Here is a 16,594-nt window from a genome sequence, read left to right as displayed (position 1 = left end):
GAATTTCAACACTGTTTTTGATAGTGATTGTACTGGTTTACATTCCCACCAGCAGTGTAAAAGTGTTCCTTTTTCACCACATTCATGCCAACATCTATTGTTTTTTGACTTTTTGATTATGGCCATTCTTGTGGGAGTAAAGTCATATCACATTGTGGTTTTGATTTGATTTCCCTGATCATTAGTGATGTTGAGCATTTTTTTCATATGTTTGTTGGCCATTAGTATATCTTCTTTTGAGAATTGTCTATTCATTTCTTTAGCCCACCTTTTGATGGGATTGCTTGTTTTTTCTTGTTGATTTGTTTGAATTCCTTGTAGATTCTGGATATTTTTCCTTTGTCGGAAGCATAGATTCCGAAGATTTTCTCCCACTCTATGGGTTGTCTGTTTACTCTGCTGATTATTTCTTTTACTGTGCAGAAGCTTTTTAGTTTAATTAAGTTCCATCTATTTATCTTTGTTTTTGTTGCATTTGCTTTTGGGTTCTTGGTCATGAAATCTGTGCCTAAGCCAATGTCTAGAAGGGATTTTCTGATGTTATCTTCTAGAATTTTTACGGTTTCAGACCTTAGATTTAAGTCTTTGATCCGTCTTGAGTTGGTTTTTGTACAAGGTGAGATAGGAGGATCCAGTTTCATTCTTCCACATGTGACTTGATAATATCCCAGCACCATTTGTTGAATAGGGAGTCCTTTCTCCACTTTATGTTTTTGTTTGCTTTGTCGAAGATCAGTTTTATTTATATCAGTAAGTATTTGGCTTTATTTCTATTTTCTCTATTCAGTTCCATTGGTCTATGTGCTTATTTTTATACTAGTACCACACTGTTTTGGTGACTATGGCCTTATAGTATGAAGTCAGGTAATGTGATGCCTCCAGATTTGTTCTTTTTGTTTAGTCTTGCTTTGGCTATGCAGGTTCCTTTTTAGTTCCCATATGAATTTTAGGATTTTTTTTTCTAGTTCTGTGAAGAATGATGGTGGTATTTTGAGAGGAATTGCATTGATCTTGTAGATTGCTTTTGGCAGTATGGTCATTTTCACAATATTGATTCTGCTCATTCATGAGCATAGGGGGTGTTTCCATTTGTTTGTGTCGTCTACAATTTCTTTCAGTGGTGTTTTGAAGTTTTCTTTGTAAGGTCTTTCACCTCCTTGGTTAGGTATATTCCTAAGTATTTTATTTTTTTGCAGCTATTGTAAAAGGAGTTGAGTTCTTGATTTGATCCTCAGCTTGGCTGCTGTTGGTGTATAGCAGAGTTACTAATTTGTGTACATTAATTTTGTATTCTGAAACTTTGCTGAATTCATTTACCAGTCCTCAGGGTTTTTTGGATGAGTCTTTAGAGTTTTCTAGGTATACAATCATGTCATCAGCAAACAGTGACAGTTTGACAGTTTGACCTCCTCTTTACTAATTTGGATGCCCTTTGTTTCTTTCTCTTGTTGGATTGCTCTGGCTAGGAATTTCAGTATTATGTTGAATAGAAGTGGTGAAAGTGGGCATCCTTGTCTTGTTCCAGTTCTCAGGGGGAATGCTTTCAATTTTCCCTGTTCAGTATAACGTTGGATGTGGGTTTGTCACAGATGACTTTTATTACCTTAAGATATGTCCCTTCTATGATGATTTTGCTGAGGGTTTTAGTCATAAAGCATTGTTGGATTTTGTCAAATGCTTTTTTGGCATTGATTGAGATGATCATGTGATTTTTGTTTTTAATTCTGTTTATGTGGTGTATTACATTTATTGATTTGGGTATGTTAAACCATCCCTACATCCTGGTGTGAAATCCACTTGATCATAGTGGATACTTTTTGATATGCTGTTGGATTCCATTAGCTAGTATTTTGTTGAGGATTTTTGCGTTGTGTTCATCAGGGAAATTGGTCTGTAGTTTTCTCTTTTTGTTATTTCCTTTCCTAGTTTTGGTATTAGGGTGATACTAGCTTCACAGAATGATTTAGGGAGGATTTCCTTTTTCTCCATCTTAGGATTGGTACCAATTATTCTTTGGATGTCTGATACAATTCAGCTGTGAATCTGTCTGGTTCTGGACCCTTTTTGTTGGTAACTTTTTAATTACCAATTTTCAGTCTCACTGCTTATCATTGACCCGTTCAGAGCTTCTATTTCTACCTGGTTTAATCTAGGAGGGTTGTATATTTTCAGCAATTTATCCATCTCCTCTATGTTTTCTAGTTTATGTGCATAAAGGTGTTCATAGTAGCCTTGAATGATCTTTTGTATTTCTGTGGTATTGGTTGTAATATCTCCTGTTTCATTTCTAATTGAGCTTATTTGGATCTTCTTCTTTTCGTAATTAATCTCAGTAATAATCTACCAATTTTATTTACCTTTTCAAAGAACCAGCTTTTTGTTTCATTTATCTCATACATATGTATATATGTATATATATGTGTGTATATATAGTATGTGTATATATGTATATATCTGTATATATAGTATGTGTATATATACATATATGTGTATATATATATGTTGGTAAATACTTATGTGTTAGGTGAGTCTCTTGAAGACAGGAGATAGTCGGTTGGTAAATTCTTATCCATCCTGCTATTCCATATCTTTTAAGTGGAACATTTAGGCCATTTACATATACATATACGCACGTATATATACACATATATATGTATATACACATATACGTATATATACACATATATATATACACACATACTATATATACACATATATAAATATATGTATATATACACATAGAAGTCTATGTATACATACGTGTATATATACGTGTATATATGTATATACATATACATATGTGTGTATATATATAGTTTCAATTTCATTTAGTTCTGCTCTGATCTTTATTTCTTTTCTTCTGCTGGGTTTGGGTTTGGTTTGTTCTTATTTCTCTAGTTCCTTGAGATGTGACCTAAGATTATCTGTTTGTACTCTTTCAGACTTTTTGATGTAGGCATTTAATGCTATGAACTTTCCTCTTAGCACTGCCTTTGCTGTATCCCAGAGGTTTCAGTAGGTTGTGTTACTATTATCATTCAGTTCAAAGAATTTTTAAATTTCCATCTTGATTTCATTGTTGATCCAGCAACCACTCAAGACTAGGTTATTTAACTTCCATGTATGTGCATGGTTTTGAGGTTTCCTTTTGGAGTTGATTTCCAGTTTTATTCCACTGTGGTCTGAGAGAGTATGTGCTATAATTTCAATTTTCTTAAATTTGTTGAGACTTGTTTTGTGGCCTATCATATGGTCTATCTTGGAAAATGTTTCATGTGCTGATGAATAGAATGTATATTCTGCAGTTGTTGGGTAGAATGTTCTGTAAATATCTAGAGTATAGTTTAAGTCCGTTGTTTCTTTGTTGACTTTCTATCCTGATGTCCTGTCTAGTGCTGTCAGTGGAGTACTGAAGTCTCCTACTATTATTGTGTTGCCATCTATCCCATTTCTTAGGTCTAGTAGTAATTGTTTTATAAATTTGGGAGCTCTAGTGTTAGGTGCATATATATTTAGGATTGTGATATTTTCCTGTTGAACTTGTCCTTTTATCATTATATAATGTCCCTCTTTGTCTTGTTTAACTGCTGTTGCTTTAAAGTTTGTTTTGTCTAATGTAAGAGTAGCTACCCCTGTTTGCTTCTGGTGTCCATTTGCATGGAATATCTTTTTCCACCCCTTTACCTTAAGTTTATGTGAATACTTATGTGTTAGGTGAGTCTCTCAAAGACAGGAGATAGTTGGTTGGTAAATTCTTATCCATTCTGCCATTCCATATCTTTTAAGTGGAACATTTAGTCCATTTACATTCAATATTAGTGTTGAGATGTGAGGCACTATTCTATTAATCATACTATTTGTTGCCTGAATACCTTGTGGGATTTTTTTCATTTTATTATTGCTTTATAGGTCCTATTAGATTTATGCTTTAAAGAGATTCTACTTTGGTGTATTTTGAGGATTCATTTCAACATTTAGAGCTTCTTTTAGCAGTTCTTGTAGTGCTGGCTTGGTAGTGGTGAATTCTCAGCATTTGTTTGACTGTATCTTTCCTTCATTTATGAAGCTTAGTTTCACTGGATACAAGATTCTTGGCTGTTACTTGTTTTGTTTAAGGAGATTGAAGATAGGATCGCAATCCCTTCTAGCTGGTAGGATTTCTGCTGATAAATCTGCTATTAATCTGATAGGTTTTCCTTTATAGGTTACCTGATGCTTTTGCCTCACAGCTCTTAAGATTCTTTGTCTTGACTTTAGATAACCTGATGATCTTTTTGCAATGAATTTCCCAGTTGTTCTTTGAGCTTCTTGTATTTGGATGTCTAGATCTACAAGGCCAGGGAAGTTTTCCTTGATTATTCCCTCAAATATGTTTTCCAAACTTGTAGAGTTCTCTTTTTCCTTGGGAACGCTTAGTATTATTAGGTGTGGTCATTTAACACAATCTCAAACTTCTTGGAGGCTTTGTTCATTTAAAAAGATTTTTTTTCTTTGTTTTTGTTGGATTGGGTTAATTTTAAAGCCTTGTCTTTGAGCTCTGATTTTTCTTTTCTTTTTTTTTTTTTTTTTTAATTACGTTTTAGGGTACATGTGCACAACATGCAGGTTTGTTACATATGTATACATGTGCCATGTTGGTGTGCTGCACCCATTAACTCGTCATTTACATTAGGTATATCTCCTAATGCTATCCCTCCCTCCCTCTCCCCACAATAGAACACAGTGTGTGATGATCCCCTTCCTGTGTCCAAGTGATCTCATTGTTCAATTAGCACCTATGAGTGAGAACATGCGGTATTTGGTTTTCTGTTCTTGCAATAGTTTGCTGAGAATGATGGTTTCCAGCTGCATCAACATGTCCCGACAAAGGATACGAACTCATCCTTTTTTATGGCTGCACAGTATTCCATGGTGTATATGTGCCACATTTTCTTAATCCAGTCTGTCACTGATGGACATTTGGGTTGGTTCCAAGTCTTTGCTATTGTGAATAGTGCCACAGTAAATATATGTGTGCATGTGTCTTTATAGCAGCATGATTTATAATCCTTTGGGTATATACCCAGTAATGGGATGGCTGGGTCAAATGGTATTTCTAGCTCTAGATCCTTGAGGAATCGCCATACTGTTTTCCACAATGGTTGAACTAGTTTACAGTCCCACCAACAGTGCAAAAGTGTTCCTATTTCTCCACATCCTCTCCAGCACCTGTTGTTTCCTGATTTTTTAATGATTGCCATTCTAACTGGTGTGAGATGGTATCTCATTGTGGTTTTGATTTGCATTTCTCTGATGGCCAGTGATGATGAGCATTTTTTCATGCGTCTGTTGGCTGTATAAGTGTCTTCTTTTGAGAAGTGTCTGTTCATATCCTTTGCCCACTTTTTGATGGGATTGTTTGTTTTTTTTCTTGTAAATTTGATTGAGTTCTTTATAGGTTCTGGATGTTAGCCCTTTGTCAGATGAGTAGATTGCAAAAATTTTCTCCCATTCTGTAGGTTTCCTGTTCACTCTGATGGTAGTTTCTTTTGCTGTACAGCATCACGCTACCTGACTACAAGGCTACAGTAACCAAAACAGCATGGTACTGGTACCAAAACAGAGATATAGACCAATGGAACAGAACAGAGCCCTCAGAAATAATACCACACATCTACAGCCATCTGATCTTTGACAAACCTGACAAAAACAAGAAATGGGGAAAGGATTCCCTATTTAATAAATGGTGCTGGGAAAATTGGCTAGCCATAAGTAGAAAGCTGAAACTGGATCCTTTCCTTACTCCTTATATGAAAATTAATTCAAGATGGATTAGAGACTTAAATGTTAGACCTAAAACCACAAAAACCCTAGAATAAAACCTAGGTAATACCATTCAGGACATAGGCATGGGCAAGGACTTCATGTCTAAAACACCAAAAGCAACGGCAACAAAAGCCAAAATTGACCAATGGGATCTAATTAAACTAAAGAGCTTCTGAGCTCTGAAATTTTTTCTTCTACTTGTTCAATTCTATTGCTGAGACTTTCCAGTGCATTTTGCATTTCTCTAAGTGTGTCCTTCATTTCCAGAATTTGTGATTGTCTTTTGTTTATGTTATCTATTTCACTGGAGATTTTTCCATTCATATCCTGTATCATTGTTTTTATTTTGTTAAGTTGAACTTCATGTTTCTCTGGTGCCTCCTTGATTAGCTTAATAATCGACCTTCTGAATTCTTCTGGCAATTCAGAGATTTTATCTTTGCTGGTGAGCTGGTATAATCTTTTGGGGGTATTAAATAATCTTGTTTCATCATATTACCAGAATTGTTTTTCTGGTTCCTTCTGTTTTGGGTAGACTATGTCAGAGAAAAGATCTGGGACTCAAGGGCTGCTGTTCAGATTCTTTTGTCCCATGAAGTGCTTCCTTGATTTGGTGCTTTCCCCCTTCTTCTAGGGATGAGGCTTCCTGAGAGCCAAACTGCTGTGATTGTTATTTCTCTTCTGGATTTAGCCACCCAGCAGAGCTACTGGGCTCCAGGCTGGTCCTGGGGAATATCTGCAGAGTCCTGTAATGTTATCCATCTTCAGGTCTTTCAGCCATGGATACAAGCACCTGCTCTGGTGGAGGTAGCAGGGAAGTGAAGTAGACTCTGTGAGGGTCCTTGGTTGTATTTTTAAGTGCACTGATTTTGTGTTGGCTGGCCTCCAGCCAAAAGATAGCACCTTCAAAAGTGCATCAGCTGCAGTAGTATAGGGAGGATACAAGCTTGCCCAAGTATCAGGTGGTGGGCAGGGCTATAGAGCTCCCAAGAGATTATGTCCTTTGTCTCCAGCTACCAGGGTAGGTGGAGAAAGATCATCATGTTGAGGTGGGGTTGGGTTGTCTGAGCTCAGACTCTTCTTGGGTGGAGCTTGCTGCAGCTGCTGTGGGGGATGGGAGTGTGGTTTCCAGGCCAATGGAGTTATGGTCCCAGAGGGATTATGGCTGCCACTGCTGCATCACACCAGTTGCCAGGAAAGTGGGGGAAAGCCAGCAGCCACAGGCCTCATCCGTCTCCCATGCAGCCCAAAAGTCCAGTCTCACTCCCACCATGCCCCCTCAAACAGCACTGAATTTATTTCCAGGCAACCAGTGAGCAAGTCTGAGAACTTGTCCCAGGTTACGAGACTCCCAGCTGAGAAAGAAAGTGGACTCACAGTTTCTTGGCTGTCTTAACAGAACCTGCAGTTGCATTCCACCTCCTTCAAAGGGTTTGTGGATTCTCTCTGCTTTCCCTGTATGTTCCTGTAGGAGTTCTTGGAGCAAGAGTTCACAGTGTGAGTCTCCACACACTGCTTTGTCTGTCCAGGTGGGAGCTGCAAGTTAGCCCTGACTCCTATCTGCCACTTTTTCTGTATCACATACCTTTGCAATTTACTCCTTCCTCCACTCCTAGCTTCATTGTTTCATTTTTTATGTAAGTGTTATCAAGATATCATTCACATATCATCCAATTCACCCAGTTAAGGTATACAATTCATTACTCAAAGTTGAACACTTTTTCATGTGCTTACTGGCCATTCATATACCTTCTTTTATGAAATTATTATTCAAATCCATTGCTCATTTTTAATTTGTTTACCTTTTTATTATTGAGTTATTATTTCTTTTTAATTTCCAGATTTAGGCACCTTGCTATACATGTATGCAAATATTTTTTCTGTTTAATGATTTGCCTTTTTGTTTCCTTAATAGTGATTTTTGAAGAATAATAATTTGAAATTTTGATGATGTCTAATTTATCATTTTTTTCATTTATAATTTGTGATTTTGATGTACTATGTAAGAAATCTTTGCCTATCTCAAGGTCACAAAGATTTTCTCTTGTGAACAAAAAGTTTTTCTTTGTGAAAATTTTGTCTAGAAATTTTACAGTTTTAGCTTTTACATTTAGTTCTATGACTGTTTTATGCTGTGTGTGATAAAAGTTGATGTTCATTTTTCCCCTCATATATATCCAGTAATTTCAACACCATATGTTAGAAAATTTTCCTTTTACCACTGAAATGTCTTTGTACCCTTGCTAAAGTCAATAGATCATATGTGTGTGATCCATATCTGGACTTTGTATTCCATTCCATTTTTCTACATGTTTACTTTTATGCTAACACTACATTATCTTGAACTCTGTCGTTTTGTAATAATTCTTGATGTAAGGTATATAAGACCTCCAGCTTTGTTCTTACTTCAAGATTTATTTTACTATTTTAGGTTCATTGCATTTCCATATACATTTTAAAATTAGCTTGTCAAGAACATATAGATTAATTTGGAAAAAAGTAATATTTAATAGTCTTGTGTCCTGTACTCTGTGAACATGGTAGATAGCTCCATTTATTTAGGTCTACTTTAATTTCTCTTAGTAATGTTCTGTAATTTTCAGTAGATGCTGTTTCATTGCTATTGTTAAGGGTTTTTTGTTTTTTGTTTTAAGATTTTATTTTCCTTTTTTTTTTTTTTGCTAGCAAATAGAAGCACAACTAATTATTTCGGTGTAAAGTATTATGCCCCAAATTCAAGTGGCTTAAAACAACAATGAGCACTTATCTCTTGCCATTTCTATGGGTTTGATATTCAGGTGTAGCTTACTTGGTTTTGTTGTGGGTCTCTCATGAAGGTTCAGTCAAGATGTTGACTGGGCCTGGAGTCATCTGAAAGCTTGACTGGGGCTGCAGGGTCTGCTTCCAAGATGGCTCACTCATGTGTCTGGCAAGTTGATGGCGATTTGGATAGAAGTCCTCAATTTCTTTACATATGAACTTCTTCATAGAGCTGCTTGAGTGTTTTCATGACATTGTAGCTGCCTTCTCCCAGAACAAGTGATTCAAAAGAAAGCAAGGCAGAAGCTGTAGTGCCTCTTGTGATCTACACTCAGAAGTCACATGTCATTATCTCCACAATATCCAGTTGGTCACACAGGTCAGCATTATTTTGTATGGGAGGGAACCATACAAGGGCATGAATACCAGCAGATGAGGGTCACTGGGAGCCATCTTGAAGGCTGGCTGTTTGACTTGGTGTGGTATTTTTTTGTGTTTGTCCTGCATTTTTCATGCTTTTTGAACATGTAGGCTTATTATTTTTATCAATTTTAGAATATATTCGACTATTATTTCTTTAAATTTTTTTTCTACTTCTTCCTCTCTTATCTCTCAATCTGAGACTCCAATTACATGTACATTAGACTGCTTGTCTGATATCTTACTAAGGTTTCATTCATTTTTTTCCAGCCTTTTTGCTCGCTTTGCTTGATTTAGGATAGTTTCTATTGCTATATCTTCAATTTTACTCATCTTTTTTTTTTACAGTGTCTAAGCTGCTGTTAAGTTCATTAAGTGAATCTTCTTTCACTTCAGATATGTTATTTTTGAACTCTAGAACATTGTGTGGCTCCTTTTCATATATTCAACTTCTTTATTTATGTCCTTGCTTTCTCTTAAATTGCTGAGTTTTGATAGTAGTTCTTCTAAAGTCCTTGTCTGCTAATTGTACTTCTCAGCCACTTTTGTGTTTATTTCCACTCACTTATTTTTCTCATGATTAAGGGTCACATCTTGATACTTCTTGGCATATCTAACAATTTTTTATTGAATGTTAGATGTTAGGAATGTTACATTATTGACTGCTTGGATTTTGTTGTCTTAGAGTATTGATGTTTGCTTTGGCAGGCAGTTACTTGCATATCACTTTTATCCTTTTGAGGCTTGTTGTTAAGCTTTGTTAGGATAGGTCTAGAGTGGCCTTATTGTAGAGCTAGTTTATTCCTACTACTAAGGCTTGGCTTTTCTGTAGTCTTTATTGAATACCTAGGTATTCAAATGGAGTCTTTACACTCCAAGGAATAACAAGTCGAATGTCATTCTGCCCTGAATGAGCTCAGAGAACTGTTCAGATAGAAAACCCTGGCAGTTGTTCTTTGCCTGGATTTGTGGAGTTCACTTACACATGTGCAGTTTTGGCTTCAGCCACTCAATGGGACTCCTATGCAGGTTTCTGGCATTCTTCCTTTGTGTGGCTCCTCCCTCTCTGGAATGCTGCCCTGTAATTTCCAGCTGCCTCAGCCTTTCTGAGCTCCTGTCTCTCCTCAATTCAGAGAAACTGCCAAGCTCTGCATGGGCCCCCTTTCCTGCCCTGAGGTTAGGAAATTGCTTCCAGGCTGCAAGTCATGCTTTCAGGGATCATAGACCTACACTGCCTCTTGTCTAACGCTGGAAAACAGACATTTTATATATTTCATTTAGTTTTCTAGTTGTTTATGGGTTATGGAGGTAAAAGTGCAAAGACCATGCAATTACTATTCCTTCATGGAAGGAAGCAAAAGTCTTTCCCCTCTTGATTTTAAAATACATGGCTACTTGGGGGGCTGAGGTGGGAGGATCCCTTGAGCCAGTGGTGGAGGTTGCAGTGAGCTGAGATCACACCACTGCATTCCAGCCTGCGTGACAGAGTGAGATCCTGTCTCAAAAAAATAAATAAAATAAAATAATAAAATAAATGGGAACAAGTATTAAAAGGAAAAGAAAACAATTCCAAATAATAAAAATAGTATTAGCTAGAGTGTATAAAACCAGGCCACATTAAAAAACTACTGGTTAAAATTTAGATTAGAACAATCTTTAGAAGTGTATTTTGGCAAAAAAAGAATAAAAAGCTTAATTTTTTTTTTTTTTTTACTTTTGAACTGGAAATTCTTCTTCTAGGTATTTATCCAGAAGAAATAATCAGACATATATGAAAGTTTTAATAAATAATGATAGTAATGAAGTGGCTACGTTGTCTGGGTAATTGTTGCATGCCAGGAAAATTTAGGACACAGACACACGCTAGGAGTTTAGGAGCAGAGGTATAATAAATGGAAGAGAAGAAAAAGAGACAGCTCTCTCCATAGAGAGAGGGGTCTCCAAGGGAAAGGACCGGCTGGTGGTGAATACACTGAATTTTATAGTCCACTTTGAGGAGGCAGTATCTGATTTACAGAGCGCTCACAGATCGGTTCGATCAGGTAAGGTATGAAGTTTACTTAGCTTGCTGGGAAGGCTGGTTGTCCCACCTTAATCTTATTAGGCAAATATACTTTCTAGTTGATCTGCCCATCTTGTCTGCCCTTATAGTACATGTGGCTGGCAAAGACAGGAAGATGGAGCCACCATCTTGAAAATGTCTAGTCCTTAGCTCCTTTGTTTTTGAGACAGAGTCTTGCTCTGTCGCCCAGGCTGGAGGGCAGTGGCGCAATCCTGGCTCACTGCAGGCTCCGCCTCCCCGGTTCACGCCATTCTCCTGCCTCAGCCTCCTGAGTAGCTGGGACTACAGGCGCCCGCCACCACGCCCAGCTAATTTTTTGTATTTTTGGTAGAGTCAGGGTTTCAACGTGTTAGCCAGGATGGTTTCAATCTCCTGACCTTGTGATCCGCCCGTCTCGGCCTCCCAAAGTGCTGGGATTACAGGCGTGAGCCACTGCGCCAGGCCTAGTCCTTAGTTCCTGCCGGCATTCACTCAGGCAAGCTCCCAGCTTGCTCCTCTACGTCTGCAGCTCACCTTTACAGGCTGATCTTTGTTAGAAAATGATTTGGGGCTGCTTTTCATTAAAAAGAAAAGCTTTACCAGGGATTCCCATACCCTTGCTATCTGCCTAAGTGATTTCTTCTTTTTTTTTTTTTTTTTTTTTTTTTTTTTTTGAGACGGAGTCTCACGCTGTTGCCCAGGCTGGAGTGCAGTGGCGCGATCTCGGCTCACTGCAAGCTCCGCCTCCCGGGTTCCCGCCATTCTCCTGCCTCAGCCTCCTGAGTAGCTGGGACTACAGGCGCCCGCCACCACGCCCGGCTAATTTTTTGTATTTTTAGTAGAGACGGGGTTTCACTGTGGTCTCGATCTCCTGACCTTGTGATCCGCCCGCCTCGGCCTCCCAAAGTGCTGGGATTACAGGCTTGAGCCACCGCGCCCGGCCAGTGATTTCTTCTTAACTGCAGTATCAGTAAGGAAATTTTTAACCTAAAAAAAAAAAAAAAAAATTAACCAAAATATTCAACAGTATAAAACTGATTGAATAAATTTGTTCATGCATCCACATAATAGCATGCTATATGACTACAATGATCTTGGAAAATATAACTTAATGATATGGGAAAATGCTTTGATAATTTTAATGCTTTAGAAAATCAGATTACAAAAAAAGTTGTTCAGTTTAATCACAACAATATTAATCTATTATGAGTATGATGTAGAGAATACAAAAATATTAGTCCCTGTATGATGTAATTCTATAAATACTTTATTCTTTGTGCTTTTCTAGGTTTTCTGAACTTTTGACAACAAACATAAAATTACTTTTTAAATTTTAAAATATTTATTTTTAAATGCTTCATTAGATTAGTTCACAGTTACATGATAGTTGGAATCTAGATAAATGGCAGTAAGAGAGCCAACATAGAGTAGTAGGTAAGAGTACAGGCTATGAAATCTGGATTTAAATTCTGTTGTACAGTTGGCTAGATGAATGATCTTGAATACATTTCATAACTTCTTTGAGTCTCTATTGTCTTATCTGCAAAATTGGTATAAAGATGCTGCTCACCTTTTTATGGTTCCTGTAAGAATTAAATGAAGTAATTCATTTAAACTCTTAGCATGACAAGATTCTGTGAGTCTGAGTTAATGCACTGTAGTATTATAATTATTTTTACTCCTAGTGATAACAACAACTACTACTATTACCAATAAAACAATTAGGATAAAGGACCTTATGAAGCATGGGTACATGATAAGATTAAGAGAAGAGGGTTGAAAGGGGAGCAAAAGCAAGATTGAAGCATTACTAATGTCACGACTTTTCTTACCAGCATTGCTGAAAATAAAACAACACAACAAAAACAACCTCAAACTGGGGAATGAGGAATTCTTTTCAAGATAATTGAGGTATGCACTTAACTTTTAAAATTCTTAAGAGAGACAGAAATCACACCCCTGCTCAGTTTACAAAGAGGTTTTTTGAGTGGAAAATAACTCTTTAAGTGAGGAAATGAATTCTAGGCCTTTCAGGTACTATATACAATACAATACTGATATACAATACAATACTGATGAGATGCCATATGACTGCTGTAGACTGAATGCTTGTACCCCTCCTCCCACATTCATATGGTGAAATCCTAATACTAATTAATATTAGTAGATGGGACTTTAGGAGGTAATTAGGTCATAAGGGTGAAGCCCTCATGAATGAGATTAGTATTCTTAAAAAAGAAGTCCCAAGAGATCCCTTGTCCTTTCTGCCATGTAATGTTATAGTGAAAAGATGGTTGTCTGGGAGGTGAGCCCTCACCAGACACTGAATCTGCAAGTACCTTAATCTTGAACTTCCCAGCCTCTAGAACTGCGAGAAATGCATTTCTGTTGTTTATAAGCCACCCAGTTATGGAATTTTGTTTCAGCAGTCTGAATGCACTAAGGCAATGACTTGATGGCTCAGTTTTGCTACCTGTCAACTAGGAAAAACATTTTGGTAGGCATTTAAATGAAATATATAAAATGAATATAAATATCTAAGAATTGAGCATTATTCTCCCCTTTCAGTGCTATCACCATGGGGCAAACCACCATCAGCTTTTGTATCACTGCTTCTTCCCTGTGCCCTTGAAGTCTGTTCTCTATACCAGCGGTCTCCCAACCATTTTGGCACCAAGGACCAGTTTCATGGAAGACAATTTTTCTATGGACCAGGGTCGGGGAGATGGTTTTGGGGTGAGACTGTTCCACCTCAGATCATCAGGCATTAAATTGTCATGAGGAGGGTGCAACCTAGTTTCCTTGCATGAGCAGTTTATAATAGGGTTCATGCTCTTATGAGAATCTAATGCCACTGATAATCTTCCTGAAGGCAGAGCTCATTCAGTAATGCTTGCTCACCTGCCACTCATCTCCTGCTGTGCAGCCTGGCTCCTAACAGGCCACAGACTGGTACCAGTCCATGGTATGGGGGCTGGGGACCCCTACTCTACACAATACCGGGGTTGATACTTTTAAAATACAACTCAAGTCAAGTCAATGGCAGATAACTCTAGGCCAAGAGAGACACATGTGCAACAGCAGAAGGGCACTGAGCAGCAAGGTGTCCTTGGGAAACTACAAGAGTTTGGGATTGGTAGACCTTTGTGTAAAGTTTGGGGACTGAGTTGAAGAGAGAGAGAGAGAGAGAGAGAGAGAGACCATAGCTTGAGATTTCACATATGGTTGCCTGAGGTGTGTGTTATAGGTAATAAACAACTATTGAATAAATTTAAGCAGAGGAGTGATAATGTCAAATTAATATTTTAGAAAGATAATTCTGAAAATGCTGGGGACTATGGACTTGATAAGGAGAAAACTGGTGGGAGAAAAATGAGATTAGAGTTTGAACATTGAGGAGCTTATTGTCTAGGACAGTGGTGCACAGACTCTTTTGACCCTGACCCACATAGGTGGGACAAAAACTACCTTAACATACTTCAGGAATTTCAGTCTCTAGTACTAAATGAATTTAGAGAACAAAGACTCTGAATAGAACCAAGTTTTACTCAATAAGAGAAGAATGTGAGTTTAGAGATTTAGACATGCGTATAATCATTTTGTAGCTTATTGGGAGATCTTTCATGGCCAACCAGCAGGCTTAACATCCCATATTGGGAATCAGTGGGTTGGAAAAGAGATAGTTATTATGTGGAAATAGAGGGGAAATGACAGATGTGAAAGTTATTCATGAGGTACAATTGAAAAGACCTGGAGATTAATTGATCTGGGATTTGAAGAAGAGGAAGGAGTCAAAGTTGACATCTATGTTTCTGGCTCTGGTGGTTATGCATGACCAACAGAGATAGGAATTCAAGAGGAAAATCAGATTTGGGGAGATGGGCTTTGCTTCAGACAGAAGTGTGAAGGGTTTTTTTGCATCATCCCACTGAGGATATCTAGTCGACAATGGACTAAAGCATAGGGGAGATATTTGGGCTGGGTATGGTAAAATGGCACAGAATTTCTCACACACTGTGAGTGGTGCTGCCCCTAGAAGGGGCATTTTGAAATATATGAGCTGTTTTTTGTTGTCACAATGACTGGGTGTGGCATTGCTGACATGTATGAGAGGGGACCAGGATGCTAAATGTTCTGAAATAAAAGGGCAGTCCTAAACAGTGAATTGTCCCACTCAAAATGCCAACCAATTATGTCGCCATTGGGAAACACTGGAGCCTTGGAAGGGAGAGGGTGCAGGGTGAGCAGAAAAGAGGCCACAGTTAGGACAGGAGAGGACCTAGGAACAGAAAGTGAGAAGATTGAGGAAAAATAAGCAACAAGTAGTGCCCTAGAAGCCAAGGAAAGGAGAGAGTTTCAGGAAGACTCAGCAGTATCAAAGACAGAGAGGTTAAGAGGCCTTGTAGAGCAAGTCCTGAAATGTAAAGTAGATTGCCCAGTGTCGGTGCTTTTCTATGGGAACTGAGCAGGGCAACGGTGAGGAAAGCTGCTGGCGTGCTTTGGGCTATTTGCACTCACTCCCATAATTATGAAGTGTTTTTTGATCAGAAATAAAAAGGATACGTTTTTAAACTGAAATAAAAATTTGTGAATCTGCCTAGATAAATAGCAGTGACAAATGATTCTTTCATTTCTGTAATTAGCATATTGCTTGGAAGAGAGTTTTTAATGTATCTCAATAGTGCTACTTTTTATTTGTAACATCAGTATTTTATAAGAGAATGTCCTATTTTAGTTGTAGTGGTCTAGTTACTTAATTACCACCTCATTTTACAGATTGAGAAAGAGAGAATCAGAAAGTTTAACTCACCTATGAAGTTATGCATAGAATGCAAGAAATTTGAGCTATTAAATTCCTTATCTATGAATATTAGGTGCTTCCTCCCTCTGGTTGCTCCTTGCTTTGCTTAGAAAGAAAAACTAAATTTGCTAAGGTATTCTGAGCTTATCTGCTATGGACAAAGTTCTGTCTGAAATTTCTTAATTTTGTTTGCATTTTTGTCATTCTTCCCTCCCTGCCTCCCTTCTTCCTTTCTTCCTTTTGCCCTCCTTTCCTCCCTCCTCTCCTTTCCTTTCCTCTCCTCTCTTTCTTTTCTTCCTTTGTTCCTTCCTTCCCTCCTTCCTTCCATTTTTCCTTTCTTCTTCACTTTCTCCCTTTATTCTTTCCACCATTTGTAATCAGAAATAATTGAAACCAATTTCTGAAGATACGTGAAACATACAAAACAGCAGCTATAAAAGGCAGAATGAAAGAAGGAAAGGTGGGGGCATTAAATAAAAAGGAGACATCTGTTGTTTTGAGGCAGTGAAATAAGGTGTTGAGAGGTAAAGTTGATGCTGAGGGGTGTTCCTAGTAATGAAGATAGAGCCAGGGATTTTTATGTTACACATGGGTTGTTGGTAACTTGGGGATTTTGAACACTACTGGTATCTGGGAATGTCAAGACTGGAAGCCACAACTTTTGGATTCTTAAATCCTAACTTTCTGCCCTAGACTACACAGGACAGATGACACTGTGAAGCCCAAATCCCTTGCCTAAGGGAAAAGAGCAGTTTGCAAGCTTCAGT

The 16,594-nt window shown here is 37.8% G+C and overlaps 1 long non-coding RNA gene across 1 annotated transcript in view; it reads left to right on the top strand.

The window, feature by feature from the left end:
• The window catches only part of LOC114678812 (uncharacterized), a 103,863-nt gene extending 90,921 nt beyond the window's left edge, over positions 1 to 12,942 (top strand). Inside the window, exon 4 of the long non-coding RNA XR_003730355.2 lies at positions 12,862 to 12,942. This is a non-coding gene — a long non-coding RNA (uncharacterized LOC114678812). The remainder of the gene's footprint in view (positions 1 to 12,861) is intronic.
• The last annotated feature ends 3,652 nt before the right edge of the window (positions 12,943 to 16,594 follow it).

The sequence above is a fragment of the Macaca mulatta genome, chromosome 6 (assembly GCF_049350105.2).
Source record: "Macaca mulatta isolate MMU2019108-1 chromosome 6, T2T-MMU8v2.0, whole genome shotgun sequence".
NCBI classification, from domain to species: domain Eukaryota; kingdom Metazoa; phylum Chordata; class Mammalia; order Primates; family Cercopithecidae; genus Macaca; species Macaca mulatta.
Note: the sequence above shows the minus strand (reverse complement) of the source record. Positions and strands in the feature narration are given on the sequence as shown.